This window comes from Thalassophryne amazonica, chromosome 13 (assembly GCF_902500255.1).
Source record: "Thalassophryne amazonica chromosome 13, fThaAma1.1, whole genome shotgun sequence".
NCBI lineage: Eukaryota > Metazoa > Chordata > Actinopteri > Batrachoidiformes > Batrachoididae > Thalassophryne > Thalassophryne amazonica.
Genome location: NC_047115.1, coordinates 25,837,275 through 25,858,812, shown reverse-complemented (window position 1 = coordinate 25,858,812; position 21,538 = coordinate 25,837,275). Strand labels below are relative to the sequence as shown.

The window sequence follows — 21,538 nt, the reverse complement described above, 5'->3', positions numbered from 1 at the left end:
TGGAATACTCAGCTCAATAGAGCTCTGACTCTTTGTCAGCCTAGCTACAGTGCTGAAAAGAAACCTGAGGTTATTCTTATTTTCTTCAATTAGTGATGAGTAGAAAGATGTCCTAGCTTTACGGAGGGCTTTTTTTATAGAGCAACAAACTCTTTTTCCAGGCTAAGTGAAGATCTTCTAAGTTAGTGAGACGCCATTTCCTCTCCAACTTACGGGTTATCTGCTTTAAGCTACGAGTTTGTGAGTTATACCACGGAGTCAGACACTTCTGATTTAAAGCTCTCTTTTTCAGAGGAGCTACAGCATCCAAAGTTGTCTTCAAAGAGGATGTAAAACTATTGACGAGATACTCTAACTCCCTTACAGAGTTTAGGTAGCTACTCTGCTCTGTGTTGGTATATGACATTAGAGAACATAACGAAGGAATCATATCCTTAAACCTAGTTACAGCGCTTTCTGAAAGACTTCTAGTGTAATGAAACTTATTCCCCACTGCAGGGTAGTCCATCAGGGTAAATGTAAATGTTATTAAAAAATGATCAGACAGAAGGGAGTTTTCAGGGAATACTGTTAAATCTTCTATTCCCATACCATAAGTCAGAACAAGATCTAAGATATGATTAAAGTGGTGGGTGGACTCATTTACTTTTTGAGCAAAGCCGATAGAGTCCAATAATAGACCAAATGCAGTGCTGAGGCTGTCATTCTCAGCATCTGTGTGGATATTAAAATCGCCCACTATAATTATCTTATCTGAGCTAAGCACTAAGTCAGACAAAAGGTCTGAAAATTCACAGAGAAACTCACAGTAACGACCAGGTGGACGATAGATAATAACAAATAAAACTGGTTTTTGGGACTTCCAATTTGGATGGACAAGACTAAGAGACAAGCTTTCAAATGAATTAAAGCTCTGTCTAGGTTTTTGATTAATTAATAAGCTGGAATGGAAGATTGCTGCTAATCCTCCGCCACGGCCCGTGCTACGAGCATTCTGACAGTTAGTGTGACTCGGGGGTGTTGACTCATTTAAACTAACATATTCATCCTGCTGTAACCAGGTTTCTGTAAGGCAGAATAAATCAATACGTTGATCAATTATTATATCATTTACCAACAGGGACTTAGAAGAGAGAGACCTAATGTTTAATAGACCACATTTAACTGTTTTAGTCTGTGGTGCAATTGAAGGTGCTATATTATTTTTTCTTTTTGAATTTTTATGCTTAAATAGATTTTTACTGGTTATTGGTGGTCTGGGAGCAGGCACCGTCTCTACGGGGATGGGGTAATGAGGGGATGGCAGGGGGAGAGAAGCTGCAGAGAGGTGTATAAGACCACAGCTCTGCCTCCTGGTCCCAACGCTGGACAGTCACAGTTTGGAGGATCCAAGAAAATTGGCCAGATTTCTAGAAATGAGAACTGCTCCATCTAAAGTGGGATGGATGCCGTCTCTCCTAACAAGACCAGGTTTTCCCCAGAAGCTTTGCCAATTATCAATGAAGCCCACCTCATTTTTTGGACACCACTCAGACAGCCAGCAATTCAAGGAGAACATGCGGCTAAACATGTCACTCCCGGTCTGATTGGGGAGGGGCCCAGAGAAAACAACAGAGTCCGACATTGTTTTTGCAAAGTTACACACCGATTTAATGTTAATTTTAGTGACCTCCGATTGGCGTAACCGAGTGTCATTACTGCCGACGTGAATTACAATCTTACCAAATTTACGCTTAGCCTTAGCCAGCAATTTCAAATGTCCTTCGATGTCGCCTGCTCTGGCCCCCGGAAGACAATTGGCTATGGTTGCTGGTGTCGCTAACTTCACATTTCTCAAAACAGAGTCGCCAATAACCAGAGTTTGATCCTCGGCGAGTGTATCGTCGAGTGGGGAAAAACGGTTAGAGATGTGAACGGGTTGGCGGTGTACACGGGGCTTCTGTTTAGGGCTACGCTTCCTCCTCACAGTCACCCAGTCAGCCTGCTTTCCCGACTGCCCGGGATCTGCCAGGGGGGAACTAGCGGCAGCTAAGCTACCTTGGTCCGCACCGACTACAGGGGCCTGGCTAGCTGTAGAATTTTCCACGGTGCGGAGCCGAGTCTCCAATTCGCCCAGCCTGGCCTCCAAAGCTACGAATAAGCTGCACTTATTACAAGTACCGTTACTGCTAAAGGAGGCCGAGGAATAACTAAACATTTCACACCCAGAGCAGAAAAGTGCGGGAGAGACAGGAGAAGCCGCCATGCTAAATCAGCTAAGAGCTAGTAGCTACGCAACCTAGCGGATTCCTAAAAACACACAAAGTGAATAATGTGTAAATAATTTAAAGGTGATTCAGCAGAAGGAGTGCCCCAATCAAGGCACCAAACAGGCCATGAAGCAGCACAGGCAACGCACGACAACAGTGCTAAAAGAGAAAAAAATAAAATAAAAAAATAAAAACGAAAGCGTTAGCAAGCTAGTTAGCTTGCCAACGCTGATGAAAGTTAGCAGATAAAAGTGCTCCGTCGCGATGTTTCGACCGTTAGAGGTCTTCTTTAGGCGTTGGAGCACAGTAAAAAAGTTAAAAAAAAAAAAAAAAAAAAAAAAAAAAAGGTAAAAAAGTAAAAAAAAGTCTTGAAAAAGACTGTTAATTCAAGTCCAAAGCAGCAGGTAGCAGTCTCAGTGTAAACAGTCCCAACAGAGAGCCAAAATTCTGATGTGTAGCAGCAGGAAAGAGGAAGTCCAAACACATCAACATTCCTTCATCCATAAATTGCAGTGTCAGCTCTCACAAGGTGGACAACAGGACACTTGTAAGAAGAGGAATCCAAAAGTTTTAAACTCAAATAGAACAAATGTCATGAATCAAACAGTTTTAGACTGTTTTATGCTTTTTCAGAGCTCCATGATGCTGTTTAATTAAAGATTGTTAAAGCCGAACCAGGGTTTTGTGAATGAACGCTGGTAAACGTGCAAACTCCCACATTTGTGACAAACCAATGACAATCATGAAAGCAAGTTACTTTGGTATGAAAAGTATGTAACATGTATGTAGGAGAAACAACATAATCTAACCCGTGTACTGTGGATGCATGTGATTTTCCTTGCTGCTATTCAAAAAACAGAACGGTGCACAAAGCAACTCACCTTTGCTGTGAAGATCTGAGACACGTCTTCTGATGATCTTGGTCACACACAAACAAAGTATTTGTATCCCTGACAAAATAGTTGTTTATGTCCGGGTACTGAATATCAGGGACATATTCGCATGCCAGCAGCTCTGAAAACCTTTGTCCCTCCTTTGAGGGACCTTTGAAACTCCTTTATCCCTCAGCCATCAGACTGAACAACTCCTCACTCAGGGGAAGGAGGAGCAACAGGAAGACAGAGGATGGGAAGAAGAGGAGCAGTAGTAGCCAGTAAACCAGTATGTCTGGTATTTATATTGTGTATTTATATTTATAAACTGTTTTTATTTTTTTCTTTCACTTTTGATACTATGTGTGCTTCTTACCCTGTGTGCTGCTATACAAATGCTGCAGGAAAATCAATTTCCCTGATGGAGTCTTCGCAAGGGATCAATAAAGTTCTATCTAATTTAAACATCCACAAAAAATACGAGTCCCGAAGGCCAGAACACATAATGTTCATCACATATATATCCTTCACTGACTTCAACACAAAAAAGGATTTCTTTCTTAGGTTGCAGAATTTTGGAACACTGGGCTGCTGTGAAGGATTCATTTCTTTCAGTTATTTCCCATCCAGCATGAAGATACTGAGGGTCAGTTATTCACACACTATAATCACGTCACCCTTCCTCAACATGTTTTTTTTACTTACTCATGTGCCTATGAAAAGAGTTGGGTAGTAACAGATTACATGTAATCAGATTACAAAATAAAGTAATCATAATTAGAGAGGATTACATTTGAAAATGTGTAATCAGATTATAGTTATATTGTAAAAGCTTATCTGATTATATTTTGGCTTTTAAAATATAGCTGTTTTTTTTGTAATCCAATGGATTATGTCACAAAGAACAAAAATGGGCATGTAAAATGTAACTCTGACCCAGCTCTGCCCACACAAAGGGATATTTTTCTCACACTCGTTAATCTCATAGAAGGCTGTACCGGCAATAAAATTCCATCACATAGTGTTCATTAAAGGAAAACAGACCCTTAATTAAGAAGTAATGACTTTTTCTTCTCTTCAGGTGTTATTACTCGTCGAGGCCGAGCCGAAAAGTGTCAGTTGTGAAGCATGAACACAGTCAACACTTTAGGGTACAGAAAAGAGGAAATCCCGCATTGAACTTTTTCTCAAAGGGAATGGTAATGAATACCAAGAAAAGGCATTAGATAATGTGTTCTTCTTTGGAGAACTTCATTTAAAATGTGTGACTTGAACATTAGCAAAAAGGCTTGGAGCTGTACATCCTGCCAAGTGCTGACAGGGGGAGGAAGAGGGGGAGGAGGAAGCATCATTTGTGGAGACAAGAGATTTTCTGACATGGAACTCACCAAATGATTTAAGGAGGTGAAGCATCTGGAGGTCACCTTTCAGCCGCGGGCCTTTCGGTGTCTGTCCAGGCTGCACGATTATCCTCCTTTGGCTGGATCATGGCAGCTGAGAGGCAGAGAGGGAGAGGATGAGCGAGCGTTAAAGAGGATTTGTCCAAACTAGGAAGTGCTGGCACACACAATCATGCATTGACCCTCTCACAGTCAAACCACGGCAGCTAATTTTAATATCTTTCCACGTATCTCAGATAAACACGGCATAGGCGACTGTACGGTGGGACTTCGGGGCGCTATAGGCTGAATGTAAGTGTCCAGACAAGTGAACACTTCTACAAATCCAACATTTCCACTAAATACAGACGCAGTTTTGAGGAAGTCATTCAAAGCCTGAATCTCAGTCTTCATCTTGGAAACCCAGATATTTTGAATCCTCACTCAGACAGATGTGATACAAGGCCAATGAAATGTGCTGAATCTGTCTCACTCCTCTTGCTCAGGTTTTCAGCCATTCTCTAAAGCAGTGATTCTCAACCAGGGTGCCGCGGCACCCTAGGGTGCCGTGATCGATCACCATTATCAGGTGTATGTGCTGTAATAGTGTGGCAGATGATGTAATGCTCTTTTATTCCAGTAGTACATACTTGCGCACATAGCGTTGTGCGTCTCCATGGTTACGGGTTGCTGACTACAGCGTGAATCTCAGCTGCTCATGGAGCATGGCTCCTCTGGGGAAGGAGAAACCGCGTTGGCTGTGGAGGTGTGCGGGGAAGGCGGCCTGACCTCCGTTGATGTCACCGTGAACAGACTTGGGCCTTCTCGCTCACAATTGGGTTCGCTGAAGGCAGCCTCTGCGCTCCGTGAATATTAGAGTGGCAGATTATTGTGAATAAAAGTGTTGACACGTCTAAAAAAAAAACACTTGGGATTAGGGCTGTCACAATTCTTACAATATTCATCAATCGCGATTATTTTTCATATTCGCGATTACCGTGAATTATTTATTTTATCCACAAAGCATAAAACGACTCAGAATCTGACGTCATTGTGCTGCAGCCTCACTCTCGTCTTAATGCGGGACAATAACATGGAGGCTGAAAAGCGATCCGTCCTGCCGTTTGGATAAGACGGCCGATTAAATCAGTGGCCGTCTTCTTCAAAAGCCATCTAAAATGCGGAGCTGTGTGTGTGTGTGTGTGTGTGTGTGTGCGCGCGCGCGGAGTCAACAGGCTGCAGGCTGGGAGGGAGGGGGTGCGTGAGGGAGATTCCTGAATGCAGGCGCGACATGTTACAATCTGAGAACCATCAGTGCACAGTGAGCGCGGAGCAGAGAGAGGATTTTAACCCGAGTGAATATGTTAACAAAACAAAACCAAAACATGAAGCTGCTTTTACTTCTCTCTGAACTTTGTCTAAAGGTGTGATTCTGCCGTTACCGTCCTGTTCACACCATGTGCGCGTCGTATTCTGAATTTATGAGATCATGAGATGAAATAAACGGTCAAATAGCTTTAAAAACATATTTAAAAAATGAGAGTATATGAATGAACTGAGCCACAAAAACAAAACAAAAAACCCTGACATGGAGAAGCTGTGGTGATGTTCAGACGCACAGATCAAAAAAAGCAGGTGAGAACTCTGAACTTTAACAGCTGTTACTTTCCAAAGGTATTTATTTGTTCAATATGGGCTTAATGCAGTGTTTAAACACAAAACGTGACTGATGAGGAGAAACAATTTCAGAAATGCAACAGAAACAACCACAATTCAGAAAAAGTTGGGACTGTATGTAAAATGAAGATAAAAATAAAAATGTTGCACCATTCCCAGTTTCTCCACTCACAGAAGCCAAACGTTCTTCCAGAGTTGTGTAATTATACTACAATAGTAGAATATAAAGAAGGGGAAAAAAATAGACAATATATTCGTCAATCGCAATTATTTGTCTGACAATTAATCGTCTTAGGAAATTCCTAATCGTGACAGCCCTACTTGAGATCAGAGTGCAAAATGCTTAAGGATTTTCGAAATGCGGTGTTTTCTGTATCGATTTTCTATTGCGATAATTGGGTTTTGCGCAAAACCAGAGGTAATAGAATTATATTATTTTGGTTGGTGGTGTGCCGCAGGATTTTGTAAATATAAAAAGGGTGCCGCGACTCAAAAAAGGTTGAAAATCACTGCTCTAAAGAAACACTTTGAAAACATTTACCTCCTAAGAGTACTAAAAACAAGCTACATTTACATTTCCAAGAATGCATTTTGCTTCCCCCTTGCATATTTCATCAAAGTATTTCAGGCACTCCGTCTAGAAAATGGTAATTATCAAGCCACAATCCCCAGCTGTCAAAAATGAAGCCACTCGGAAGAGAAAAAAAGTCGTAGTTCCTTGAATGACCACTTGATGATAACTCTAAAAGGGAGCAAATATGTCCAACTTTAGAGGAGAATTAAAAAAAATGTTGGTCATGAGAGCTATAGCCATGACAACTGTACAGGGGTGATTTTTTTTTTCTATAATTCATTCTTTTAAGACATTTTAAGCCATAAATACAATATTCATAATTAGGGTGGTTGCTTTGAGTGGCAGGTAGTGTGTGCCACTGATCTGAGTTCAGATTCGGAGATTGTCACACACCCCACTTGTGACTTCTCCTTGCTGTGGAAGACAGTGTCTGTCCTTTGAAATGCTTGTGGTTTTAATTTTGTATGCTCGTAGTGTTAGTACTTTCAGGAGCTAATGGAAGCTTGATGACGTTAAGCTCAGTTAATTCTCAGTTACTGAGTAAAGAAGTCGATCATTTTTAATACGCACACCCAAGCCACTTGTCATTAAAACCAGCACAGAGTCCCCAAAAATATGCTTTAATAAAACACCCAAACTAAGGTTAGGCTGTTCACTTTAGCTTATAAGGTAACTGTGAGATAAGGGCCTGTTTGGGCTTCATTTGTCCCGCCCAGGTCACTCAGGGTCTTGCCAAAGCTCCTCCTCTTTTCCCATGTGTAGGTTGGTTGGGACCAAGTGGTAAACTTTCAGGGCCTCAGAAGAAGCCCTCTGAGAAGAAGAAATAGTTGCTGTTCCTTGACTGGCTGCTTGAGGCTGGCTCCAAAACAGAGCACATTCCCATAGGAGTCCATGTTAAAATGTCCAATTTAAGAGCAGAAGCAAACATGTTTACATCCTGGTACAAAAACTGGCTTTGGGTTTTTTTTATGATAGTTTCCTCATCCATGACAGCTGTACAGGGGGGCTGAATTTTTATGTTAAGATTTCAGTAAAATTAGGGGCATGGTCACCGAGTGACAGCGGCTCAGCTGAGTGTCTCTGCCTTTTGTAGTATGACATACTGCGGCCACCTTATCGGAAAAACAGAACATATGTACACAAAGAAGTCAATGCACAGCATCAGCTACGGACTACATTGTCATTTTAAGACCGTGAGAGATTTTGGGTTGGACTGTGGATTGAATTGCTATTTAAAATTTGTTTTGGACTGTTTGAAACCTCTTGACTTCAAAGGATCTCATCAAGGGGGTTGATGAGATCCGTCCAGAAATGCTGAAGGCTCTGGGTGTGGAGGGATTGTCTTGGATGAGACGTCTCTTCAACATTGCGTTGAGGTCTGGGACAGTGCCTAAGGAGTGGAAAACTGGGGTGGTGGTCCCCATATATAAAAAGGGGGCTCCAGAGAGTATGCCAACTACAGGGGCATCACACTACTCAGCCTCCCTGGTAAAGTCTACTCCAGGGTGCTGGAAAGGAGGGTTCGGCCGATAGTCGAACCTCTGATTGAAGAGGAACAATGCAGGTTCCGTCCTGGTCGTGAAACAACCGATCAGCTCTTTACTCTCACAAGGATCCTGGAGGGTGCCTAAGAGAATGCTCAACCAGTCTACATGTGTTTTGTGGACTTGGAGAAGGCGTATGATCGGGGACCCCAGGAGATACTGTGGGAGGTGCTGCGGGAGTATGGAGTGAGGGGGTCCCTTCTCAGGGCCATCCAATCTCTGTACTCGCAAAGCGAGAGCTGTGTTCAGGTGCTCGGCAGCAAGTCAGACTTGTTTCCGGTGGAGGTTGGCCTCGCCAGGGCTGCACCTTGTCACCAATCCTGTTTGTGATATTCATGGACAGGATATCGAGGCGTAGTCAGGGGGAACAGGGTTTCCGGTTTGGTGGGCTCAGGGTCTCATCACTGCTTTTTGCAGATGATGTGGTCCTGTTGGCTTCATTGGCCGGTGACCTCCAAGACTCACTGGAGTGGTTCGCAACCGAGTGTGAAGCGGCTGGGATGAGGATCAGCACCTCTAAATCTGAGGCCATGGTTTTCAGCAGGAAACTGGTGGATTGCCTACTCCGGGTAGAGAATACGGCCTTGCCCCAAGTGAAGGAGTTCAAATACCTCGGGTCTTGTTCACGAGTGAGGATACGATGGAGTATGAGATTGGCCAGAGAATCAGCGCAGCAGGGGCGGTATTGCATTCGCTCTACCGCACTGTTGTGATGAAAAGGGAGCTGAGCCAAAAGGCGAAGCTCTCGATCTACTGGTCAATCTTCGTTCCTACTCTCACCTATGGTCATGACCGAAAGAACTAGATCGCGGGTACAAGTGGCCGAAATAGGCTTCATCAGGAGGGTGGCTGGTGTCTCCCTTAGAGATAGGGTGAGAAATGTTTGGTCATCCGTGGCAGGCTCGGAGTAGAGTCGCAGCTCCTTCGCATTGAAAGGAGCCAGCTGAGGTGGTTCGGGCATCTGGTAAGGATGCCTCCTGGGTACCTCCCAAGGGAGGTGTTCCAGGCAGGTCCATCTGGGAGGAGACCCCAGGGAAGACCCAGGACTAGGTGGAGAGATTATATCTCTACATTGGCCTGGGAATGCCTCGGGATCCCCCAGTCAGAGGTGGTCGATGTAGCACAGGAAAGGAAAGTTTGGCGTCCCCTGCTGGAGCTGTTGCCCCTCGACCTGAACCCAGAAAAGTGGTTGAAGATGAGTGATGAGTGAGTAACTTCAAAGGACCAGTGACACACACCAAAATGCAAGTCTCTTTTCTCTTGCTTATAAATTAATAAAATATAAAATGACAAGGATCTATTTTAGGTCTTATCCCATATGGAAAAGAAATAGAGAAAAAAAAAAATTACAAGAACTTACATCAGTTCCAGTAATAAACTTTATGTTTGACATGTGTTGTGCTTATAAGTCTCAGTTTGATATTACACATATCAACTAAGGATTCTCTATGTGGAATTACTGTCATATATTGTTCTTTTAAGTTCCCAATTTATATAAATTACATGTTGGACAAATTTACTAAGGATCTTATATCTGGTTTGACTGTCACATGCATTACTTACAAGTTCCAGATAGAACAGATACAAACTTTATAAAATTTATGTATATCTTTTTGATATGGGGTATAAAACAAATAATGTTTTTTCATTCGTGCAATGGTAAGAATATTTCATGAGGCGAAAGATGAAATGTTGAATGGAACATTTCATCTTTTGCCTCATGAAATATTCTTTCCATTGCACTCACATGTTCATTGTTTGTATTAGCATCCAACCTTAATGGATTCAACAATAATTGCTAGTTCTATCTGGTATTTTTCATATGTTGACTTGAATATTACTTTAGAATGCATATTTTCACATTTACATCCAATTCTGTTGCCTCATCACTAAAACACCCAGCTCAAATGACTTACTGCACTGTATCCTCTGCAGCAGGGTTCAGGCATTCTTTAATAGGTTTTAATCAAGAACACTCGAGCAGCTGTGCTACCATCCCCACTGGATCGTATGTGTCATAGGGAAGAATGGCATGTCTTCATGTCTCAGGAAGTGTTCATGCCTTATATAGTCTTGGATTAGTGGTCTGCTGCACATTGCTGGGTCTAGCCAGGGGCTAAAGAAGCAGCTCATTAATATAGTTTGCAAGTCATAAGAGACAAATATGAATCTACAATGGAAAAAAAAAAACAATGAGCATGCTATTAGGAATGATCAGACACGATGAAGCACATTTCAGCTTGAAAAACATTTACTATAAATGTTAGTCACCGCTAACCCCAGAGGCCAAATAACAAAAAAAGGTTAGATTAGGTTTTACATTGTAAAACAATGATATTCAAATAATACATAAACACAAACAGCACGATGAGACTAATTACTGCATTCCTTTTTAATCCCCATCTGCAAGTCATATCACAAAAGTTAATGGAGGAGATATTTTAAGACTAATGGGGAGACGCACAACATCTCATCTGAGGATGTGTCTCTTTGCAGGGACATCTTTTTTTAGTAATGCTGACATGTTCACTGACTGCATAATGATAAAAGACATCCTTACAATAAAAAGCTGCACTCCTTTATTACAGGCATTGAGCCCACATGGAGCCCTTCATGCTAATGCTGATGACCTCACGTGGCCTAACCACTCCAGTCTGCAGGCGCTTTCTCAAGTGAGCCATTAAGATTACCAAAGGAGACGATTATCATTTTTAAATTCCCTTCTTTCAATCAAGAACCCGGCTTAACATGCGTATCAATTTGTATGGAACACTGTGCGAACAACTGAGCTTTTATGCAATAACATCAAATAGTTATTATCCCGAAATGTGGATGTGAATGCAAAAAAGCTCATTACTGGTCTGAAAGAGAAGCTTGGTGTGCATGTGAAGGGTTTCAAAGCTTAAAATAAGGAAATAATTAAAGTGAATTTACAATGCTATGCAATTATTTAATTTGTAATTACATCAGGTTTAATTTAATCAGAGTTTAATAATTTTATTATTGAGTGATTCATCAGTTCAACTGTCACCTGCAAAGAAATTCACTTTTCTCCTTTTCCTTTGATCTTGGACTTTGGCCAAATGAATTCTTTAAGGCCAATTTTGGGACCAACTTTCATCTGCATACCAAGTTTGGTAAAAATCAGTAAAAGGACCTGGGCGGAATAGGCCAGAAAACAGACAAGTAGACATCACCATGGCCTCAACAATTGACCTTTGGCAAATACAGTCTCGCCTGGATAATTCTGAAACCCACCTCCATATTTGTGTCAGGTTTGGGGCAAATCGGAAAAACTTGTTGATCCCAAAATTTGACCTTTGGTAAATTGTAACCTTACGTGGGAAATGTCAGAATCCACTTGTGTGCCACGTTTGCTGGGCATCGGAGCAAAGAAACACAATTATGACCTTTGTCTCCAATGACCTTGATCTTTGACAAAACAAACACGAGAAGCACAATTCCTGGGCTGGACTGTCACCCTCATATCAATATTGGTGGAGACTGGCCAAAGGAGCTGGGAGGAGAAGAGAAGGCCATAACACTGGTTGATTTGCCTGAACTTTTCTTTCAAGAATATCAAATGTAAAACAACATAAAACACAAGCAAGACATGATGATACACTGAATAATTTCTTAAAAATGGATTTTATGCAGAAAGGCTCTTCAGTCATTATTGCACTACAGCACACAGCCGCTGTGGTGCACAAAATAACTATTAAAAATGAATAGGTTTTAAAACACAGCAAATCCCATGGCACTCTCTCACTCATTGCCCCACTTCTATTCTTCCCTCTTTCTTCAAATTAAGGTTTCTTAACTTCTCTCAGTATGAGGCAATATGAATCTACTTATGAAATGAAGTCCTTCAGCTGTATTAGCTGAAAATACATTTTTATCACCTTTATCTCTTCGGTAACATTCCAGTTTGTCTAACTCTGTTTTGTCTATTCCCATTTTAGATTTGGTCTATTCCCATTTCACCTGCATTTATTCTGAATAGTAATAATAATGCCTTCTCTGGTCTTCTGTATTCTACTTTGATACATATAGATGATCTACGGCAACTCCAGTACAATATGGTCTACTACAACAACTGAATGAAGAGTGGTACCTTTGGTGGAGGATTGGTGGAAGAGTGTTGGGGGGAGCACCCTACATTGCTTCTGTACATGTACCCTGGGCATTGGCTGTGTGAGATCTACATTGGAGCTTTCGACCCCCCAGAACCTGTCTGTGAGATGGGGGCATTTTGTGTTGGTGGGTTGGTGGGGGGTAATATTTTGGTTGAGGTTGTAACTGTGGAATGTCCTAATTTCAGCAACTGCTCTGGCATAGAGCCAATCAACAATTGACTGGTGCAACCAGGATTCTGGTCTTCACCTCTGGGTTGTCCTTTTGGGCCATTTAGCATTGTGAACACTGGAGTATTATCGTTTGCATATCTGACGGACGCCAGCAGGAGTCGCTGTGCATGTGGTAGTCAGTAAAACTCACTCCCCAACAGCAACCAGGATCTCTGGCCACAGGGAGAGATGCCCGGGGTTTTGGCCCTCTGGTTAGAGTGTCTGCCTCCCATGTTGGAGATTGGGAGTTTGCGTCCCAAGGGGAGCAAGGGGGAGGAGTTAACAAGATTATGCAACACAGAGCAAGCCACTACACATAGCCGCAGCATTTCAATTTCTGCATGTTCTGACAACTCTGTTTTATTTTCTTTAATTAATGTGCCAAAGCAGATGGTCACCCCATTTTGTCTAGACAAAAAAAAAAAAAACACCAAAGGGAGTTGTTCCTTACCACCGTCACCAATGCGCGTGCTCATGGGATGGATAAGGTTCAAACCTCGCTCATGTGTGGTGCGTTGGGGTGGCTATTGTTGTGATTTGATGCTGTATAAATAAACTGGTTTATATAACAAGTTTAACCCTATTTACACTATGTAGACCACAGGTATAACACTCAAAGACAAGGACTTGTGACTTGTGAAGGACTTAATGTGCCAAATATGGGTACATAAGTTAAACTATTTAAAACAGCCTTCAAATATTATATGTACAGAATCACATCTTTACTTAAAGGGTTAGAGCTTAACACTTGTTGCATAGTGCAATTGACTGTTTGCGTATGCACATTTAGGAGATAAATTAGAAGTGTACATAATGGGAATATGGCCAATTTAGAAGGGAGAACAAATAAAAATAGGATAACTGGGAGTTTGAGATAGGGCAAAATGGGCTTGATTTATTTATTTATGAAAAGGGAGTAGACAAACTTGGCATAAACCATCAGTTTCTGGGTGTGCCGCAATTACACACCCTAAAAAACTGCCTTGATAAAGAGTTTTGTGGCATTTTGAGTCAACACTCCAGACAAAGAGCTGTGATCTCTTCTTGGACTGTACTCCAAAAGAGGTTTTATACTTTAATTAATAGTTTAAGCAAAGCAGAAGATTGTGTGCTGACCCTTCTGGAATTAGCTACCAAGTCTTTAAAGCCAACCCCTCTGTGATAGATGCAACAAATGACCCAGTATCTAATCACCTGTGTCTAAGGGCTTTGTTTCAGCACCTCAGTGAGTGTTTTACAAATGACTTTTTCCAATGAAAGAGTGTGGAGGAAGACATATTGTCCAGCTGTGATAACACATACCAGAATGTGAAAAAGAGTGTGTGAGTGTGTGTGTGTGCAACTGGCAAAAGCAGACATAATGAAAAGACAGGAAATACTTGTCTTTTATGGTTGACACGAATCTGAGATTCAGCCAGTGTCCTTCTTTTATTATATATATATATATATATATATATATATATATATATATATACACGAGGTCTATTAGAAAAGTATCCGACCTTATTATTTTTTTCAAAAACCATATGGATTTGAATCACGTGTGATTACATCAGACATGCTTGAACCCTCGTGGGCATGCGAGAGTTTTTTCACGCCTGTCGATTACGTCATTCGCCTGTGGGCAGTCTTTGAGTGAGGAGTCGTCTACCCGCTCGTCGATTTTTTTCATTGTTTAGGAATGGCTCAGAGACTGTTGCTTTGTTTGATAAAAAATTTTTCAAAACTGTAAGGCACAACTGAGTGGACACCATTCAATAAATTCAGCTGGTTTTCGGTAAACATTTTAACGGCTGATGAGAGATTTTGGTCTGGTAGTGTCGCATTAAGGACGGTCCACGGCGCCTGACGGCGATCTGCGCTTCGAGGCGGCAGCGTCTCGCCGTTTCAAGTTGAAAACTTCCACATTTCAGGCTCTGTTGACGCAGTAAGTCGTCAGAGAACTTTCAGAAGAAGTCGGCATGAGGAGTTTATTCGGACATTCCATTGTTAATGGTCATTTTGTAATGAAAGAACGTGCGGGCAGAGTCGCATGTCGGGCTGGACCCGACCGCGGGGGGTCGCGGCAGGAAAAACACCTCCGTTGGAAATCTTAACGGGCAAGTTGGAACATGCCCAAGCTGTTAAACAATTTCTCAGTTACGCACTTGTTGAAAGCCATTAAAAGCCGCCTGAATTCTACAAATGGTTTTCAACACGGAGGGGTTTTTCCTGTCGCGGCGCACACAGATTTGCCGAGTCGTCACGGAAACGACTCGGCGAATTTGCGCGTACGTCTTTCATTAAAAAAATGTCCTTAAACAGTGGAATGTCCGCATAAATTCCTCATGCCGGCCTCTTCTGAATCTTCTCTGTTCTCTCACGATGTCCTGGGTGAATTAAGCCTTAAATTAGGATGTTTTCAACTCGAAACAGGCCGACGACAGCGCCTGGAAGCGCTGCAGGACGTCCCGCTCCGTGGGAAGTCCTTACACCGACAGAAACACCCCATAATCTCTCATCAGCCGTTAAACTTTTCACAGAAAACCAGCTTAATTTCTCGAATAGTGTCCACTCGGATATTCCTCACAGGTCCAGAAAAAATTTTGATAAAGCAACGCGCGCCGTCTCGAGCAGCGTGTGAAACAAAGGAATTCAGCCGAGAGGGCGGGACCACATCTCACTCAAGGCCTGCCCACAGGGAAATGACGTCACCGACACGCGTGAAAAAACTCACGCATGCGCACGAGGGTTCAAGCATGATTGGTGTAATCGCATGTCATTCAAATCCATATAGTTAAAAAAAAAAAAAAGGGTCGGTTTATTATCTAAGAGACCTCGTGTATATATATATATATATATATATATATATATATATATATATATATATATATAAAATACACACATACATACACACACTTTTTTCTTTTGGACAGACGGCCATGGAGCCAGACTGAGACGATCTCCATCTGCTCCACCTGATGAAAATGGCATCTTCATAAACAGCACAAACACAATTCACCACTGACTGCTTTTCTTGAGAAAGTAAAGAAAAAAATAATGAATAAACTCAAATAAATGAAATTTAAAAATACCTTATCTCATGAAGCCAAAATGAATTCCTGACTCCACCATATCATCTGAATCCTCTCCAAAATTGTTTTAGCCTGTGCCACATTCTTACACTATGTTTCATGAAAATTTTTCAAGGGTTTTTGAGGAAATTTAAAAAAAAGATATTTTAAGCATCATCTTGTAATGATGCAGAAAGAGTAATGAAATTTACACCTTTTCCTGACCTCGTCCAAAATTTTAAGGATTCTTCTTTGACCCACCCCTCCACCAGCTTTCATTAAAATTGATTCAGTAATTTTTGAGTAAGCCTGATAAACATTAGACCAACAAAGAAACAGAACTGATGAGCATTTTTTCTTTTTTTTGGAGAGAGAAAACCGTATACATATATACACATACATACACATACACACACACACACACACACACACACACACACACACACACACACACACACACACACACACACACACACACACACACACACACACACACACACACACACACACACACACACACACACACACACACACACACATATGCCCACACAAAAAATGAGGTGGGGTTCATAGATAATTGGAAAAGCTTCTGGGGAAAACCTGGTCTTGTTAGGAGAGACGGCATCCATCCCACTTTGGATGGAGCAGCTCTCATTTCTAGAAATCTGGCCAATTTTCTTAAATCCTCCAAACCGTGACTATCCAGGGTTGGGACCAGGAAGCAGAGTTGTAGTCTTACACACCTCTCTGCAGCTTCTCTCCCCCTGCCATCCCCTCATTACCCCATCCCCGTAGAGACGGTGCCTGCTCCCAGACCACCAACAACCAGTAAAAATCTATTTAAGCATAAAAATTCAAACAGAAAAAATAATATAGCATCTTCAACTGCACCACAGACTAAAACAGTTAAATGTGGTCTATTAAACATTAGGTCTCTCTCTTCTAAATCCCTGTTAGTAAATGATACAATAATTGATCAACATATTGATTTATTCTGCCTTACAGAAACCTGGTTACAGCAGGATGAATATATTAGTTTAAATGAGTCAACACCCCCGAGTCACACTAACTGCCAGAATGCTCGTAGCACGGGCCAAGGCGGAGAATTAGCAGCAATCTTCCACTCCAGTTTATTAATTAATCAAAAACCCAGACAGAGCTTTAATTCATTTGAAAGCTTGACTCTTAGTCTTGTCCATCCAAATTGGAAGTCCCAAAAAACCAGTTTTATTTGTTATTATCTATCGTCCACCTGGTCGTTACTGTGAGTTTCTCTGTGAATTTTTGTCTGACTTAGTGCTTAGCTCAGATAAGATAATTATAGTGGGCGATTTTAACATCCACACAGATGCTGAGAATGACAGCCTCAACACTGCATTTAATCTATTATTAGACTCAATTGGCTTTGCTCAAAATGTAAATGAGTCCACCCACCACTTTAATCATATCTTAGATCTTGTTCTGACTTATGGTATGGAAATTGAAGACTTAACAGTATTCCCTGAAAACTCCCTTCTGTCTGATCATTTCTTAATAACATTTACATTTACTCTGATGGACTACCCAGCAGTGGGGAATAAGTTTCATTACACTAGAAGTCTTTCAGAAAGCGCTGTAACTAGGTTTAAGGATATGATTCCTTCTTTATGTTCTCTAATGCCATATACCAACACAGTGCAGAGTAGCTACCTAAACTCTGTGAGATAGAGTATCTCGTCAATAGTTTTACATCCTCATTGAAGACAACTTTGGATGCTGTAGCTCCTCTGAAAAAGAGAGCTTTAAATCAGAAGTGCCTGACTCCGTGGTATAACTCACAAACTCGCAGCTTAAAGCAGATAACCCGTAAGGTGGAGAGAAAATGGCATCTCACTAATTTAGAAGATCTTCACTTAGCCTGGAAAAAGAGTATGTTGCTCTATAAAAAAGCCCTCCGTAAAGCTAGGACATCCTACTACTCATCACTAATTGAAGAAAATAAGAACAACCCCAGGTTTGTTTTCAGCACTGTAGCCAGGCTGACAAAGAGTCAGAGCTCTATTGAGCCGAGTATTCCTTTAACTTTAACTAGTAATGACTTCATGACTTTCTTTGCTAATAAAATTTTAACTATTAGAGAAAAAATGACTCATAACCATCCCAAAGACGTATCGTTATCTTTGGCTGCTTTCAGTGATGCCGGTATTTGGTTAGACTCTTTCTCTCCGATTGTTCTGTCTGAGTTATTTTCATTAGTTACTTCCTCCAAACCATCAACATGTCTATTAGACCCCATTCCTACCAGGCTGCTCAAGGAAGCCCTACCATTATTTAATGCTTCGATCTTAAATATGATCAATCTATCTTTATTAGTTGGCTATGTTCCACAGAAGTTTAAGGTGGCAGTAATTAAACCATTACTTAAAAAGCCATCACTTGACCCAGCTATCTTAGCTAATTATAGGCCAATCTCCAACCTTCCTTTTCTCTCAAACATTCATGAAAGGGTAGTTGTAAAACAGCTAACTGATCATCTGCAGAGGAATGGTCTATTTGAAGAGTTTCAGTCAGGTTTTAGAATTCATCATAGTACAGAAACAGCATTAGTGAAGGTTACAAATGATCTTCTTATGGCCTCAGACAGTGGACTCATCTCTGTGCTTGTTCTGTTAGACCTCAGTGCTGCTTTTGATACTGTTGACCATAAAATTTTATTACAGAGATTAGAGCATGCCATAGGTATTAAAGGCACTGCGCTGCAGTGGTTTGAATCATATTTATCTAATAGATTACAATTTGTTCATGTAAATGGGGAATCTTCTTCACAGACTAAGGTTAATTATGGAGTTCCACAAGGTTCTGTGCTAGGACCAATTTTATTCACTTTATACATGCTTCCCTTAGGCAGTATTATTAGACGGCATTGCTTAAATTTTCATTGTTACGCAGATGATACCCAGCTTTATCTATCCATGAAGCCAGAGGACACACACCAATAAGCTAAACTGCAGGATTGTCTTACAGACATAAAGACATGGATGACCTCTAATTTCCTGCTTTTAAACTCAGATAAAACTGAAGTTATTGTACTTGGCCCCACAAATCTTAGAAACAAGGTGTCTAACCAGATCCTTACTCTGGATGGCATTACCCTGACCTCTAGTAATACTGTGAGAAATCTTGGAGTCATTTTTGATCAGGATATGTCATTCAATGCGCATATTAAACAAATATGTAGGACTGCTTTTTTGCATTTACGCAATATCTCTAAAATTAGAAAGGTCTTGTCTCAGAGTGATGCTGAAAAACTAATTCATGCATTTATTTCCTCTAGGCTGGACTATTGTAATTAATTATTATCAGGTTGTCCTAAAAGTTCCCTGAAAAGCCTTCAGTTAATTCAAAATGCTGCAGCTAGAGTACTAACGGGGACTAGAAGGAGAGAGCATATCTCACCCATATTGGCCGCTCTTCATTGGCTTCCTGTTAATTCTAGAATAGAATTTAAAATTCTTCTTCTTACTTATAAGGTTTTGAATAATCAGGTCCCATCTTATCTTAGGGACCTCATAGTACCATATCACCCCAATAGAGCGCTTCGCTCTCAGACTGCAGGCTTACTTGTAGTTCCTAGGGTTTGTAAGAGTAGAATGGGAGGCAGAGCCTTCAGCTTTCAGGCTCCTCTCCTGTGGAACCAGCTCCCAATTCAAATCAGGGAGACAGACACCCTCTCTACTTTTAAGATTAGGCTTAAAACTTTCCTTTTTGCTAAAGCTTATAGTTAGGGCTGGATCAGGTGACCCTGAACCATCCCTTAGTTATGCTGCTATAGACTTAGACTGCTGGAAAGTGTTTCTTTCTCTTTTTGCTCTGTATGCACCACTCTGCATTTAATCATTAGTGATTGATCTCTGCTCCCCTCCACAGCATGTCTTTTTCCTGGTTCTCTCCCTCAGCCCCAACTAGTCCCAGCAGAAGACTGCCCCTCCCTGAGCAGGGTTCTGCTAGAGGTTTCTTCCTGTTAAAAGGGAGTTTTTATATATATATACATACATACATACATACATATATATATATATATATATACACATTTCATTTCATTTATTTATTTATTTCATTCATTTAAAAGAAAAAAAAACAGAAAAGCAGAAATAAAGCATCTCCATTACCAGAATGAAAAGGAGCAGAGAGAAGAACAAGTCTTATATTTTCTGCCCTACAATCTTTCAATATCCAGTGTCATTTTTCAACATTATTTAACAGATTGTATTTCTTTAACTTGTCACATACCACTGACTTATTTCATAATTATGACCATTATTAAATAGATTACATCTCTGGCAGGTTACATTTTTAAACTTAAAACATTTTATACATTATTAACAAATTACATTTTTTTTTTACTTCCTTACAGCCCACTAACTTATTTTATAGTTTCATACTTACTTAATACATCTAGTTTAATACATTTTTTAAATAATTTAAGCGACCTTAATTCTTTAATTTCTTTGTTGAGATTGTTCCATAATTTTACACCATTTACTGCAATACTCCGTTCCTTTACTCTGGTTCTGTATCTTGGTTTTCTAAAGACTTCTATTCCTTTCAGTTTATAACTACTTACTCTTTTCTCAAACATAATTTGAATGTTTGTTGGTAAAGCATTTTTATTAGCTTGGTACATTGTTTGTAATATTTTCAAATCGACCAAATCACGAATATGGGAAAATCAATGAATTGTACAATGTTAATAAACATAACTATTTAATGAATATTTTACTTTATGCAAAACAGCAATGGCTTTCACTATTTTTCCTTTTATGTAATGTATGTGTGACCTCTGTCATTAAACAATATGAAATTTGTCTTATTAATATTTAGTGACAGTCTGTTTATATCAAACCAATGCTTAACCTTTTCCAATTCTGTTTTTATCACTTGTGCTACGTCCTGTATATCTGATCCAGAGTAAAACAGCGTTGTATCATCAGCAAATAAAATGCTACCAAGCACATTAGATACATTCACAAAATCATTGATATACAAAATAAAGTTTGGGTCCAAGTACTGATCCTTGTGGTACTCCATAAGCAATATTACACAATTCTGATTTGATATTATTTATCTGAACAAACTGTTTTCTGTTTTCTAAGTAGCTTTTTACCCACTGATGTGCAATACCTCTTATTCCATATTGTTGTAACTTGTGAAGCAATCTTGAGTGGTCAATAACATCAAAAGCTTTTTTCAAGTCAATAAAAATACTTACAAAATAATCCTTATTTTCTATTGTTGTTGATATTTTCTCTATTAATTCCATAATTGCCATAGCTGTTGAATGTTTTGTTCTGAATCCATACTGAGCATTATTTAAAATATGATGTTTCTCAGTGAATTTATCCAACCTTGTCACAAAAACTTTTTCCATAATTTTAGAAAACTGTGGAAGCAATGATACTGGCCTGTAATTAGAGAATTTATGTTTGTCTCCATTTTTATATAATGGGACTACCTTGGCAATTTTCATTTCATCTGGAAAAATCCCTGTTGACAGAGACAGATTGCAAATATAAGTAAATGGTTAAATAACAGTTTCTATTATACTTTTTACAGTCATCATGTCTAAATCTTCATGGTCAGTTGATCTTTTGCTTACACAGTTTTTTTTTTACAATATTTCTTATTTCATCTTTTTCCACATTGTCCAGGAAAATACTATTGACCGTATTTACAAGTGTATGTAATGTATCTTCTACTATTGGTTTATTTCCCACCAGACTTGATCCTACATTTGAAAAATAATCATTAAACCCATTTGCCACTTCTTTATGTCATATATCTCTTTATTTTCTTTGACAAAGTAAT

At 40.2% G+C, this 21,538-nt stretch overlaps 1 protein-coding gene across 1 annotated transcript in view; it reads right to left on the bottom strand.

Moving 5' to 3' along the window:
- Positions 1–21,538, bottom strand: part of chrm3a (cholinergic receptor, muscarinic 3a) — a 306,968-nt gene that overhangs the window by 181,986 nt on the left and 103,444 nt on the right. The window contains exon 2 of the mRNA XM_034185380.1: positions 4,510–4,615. The gene's annotated coding sequence lies outside the window, so the exon portion shown is untranslated. The remainder of the gene's footprint in view (positions 1–4,509; positions 4,616–21,538) is intronic.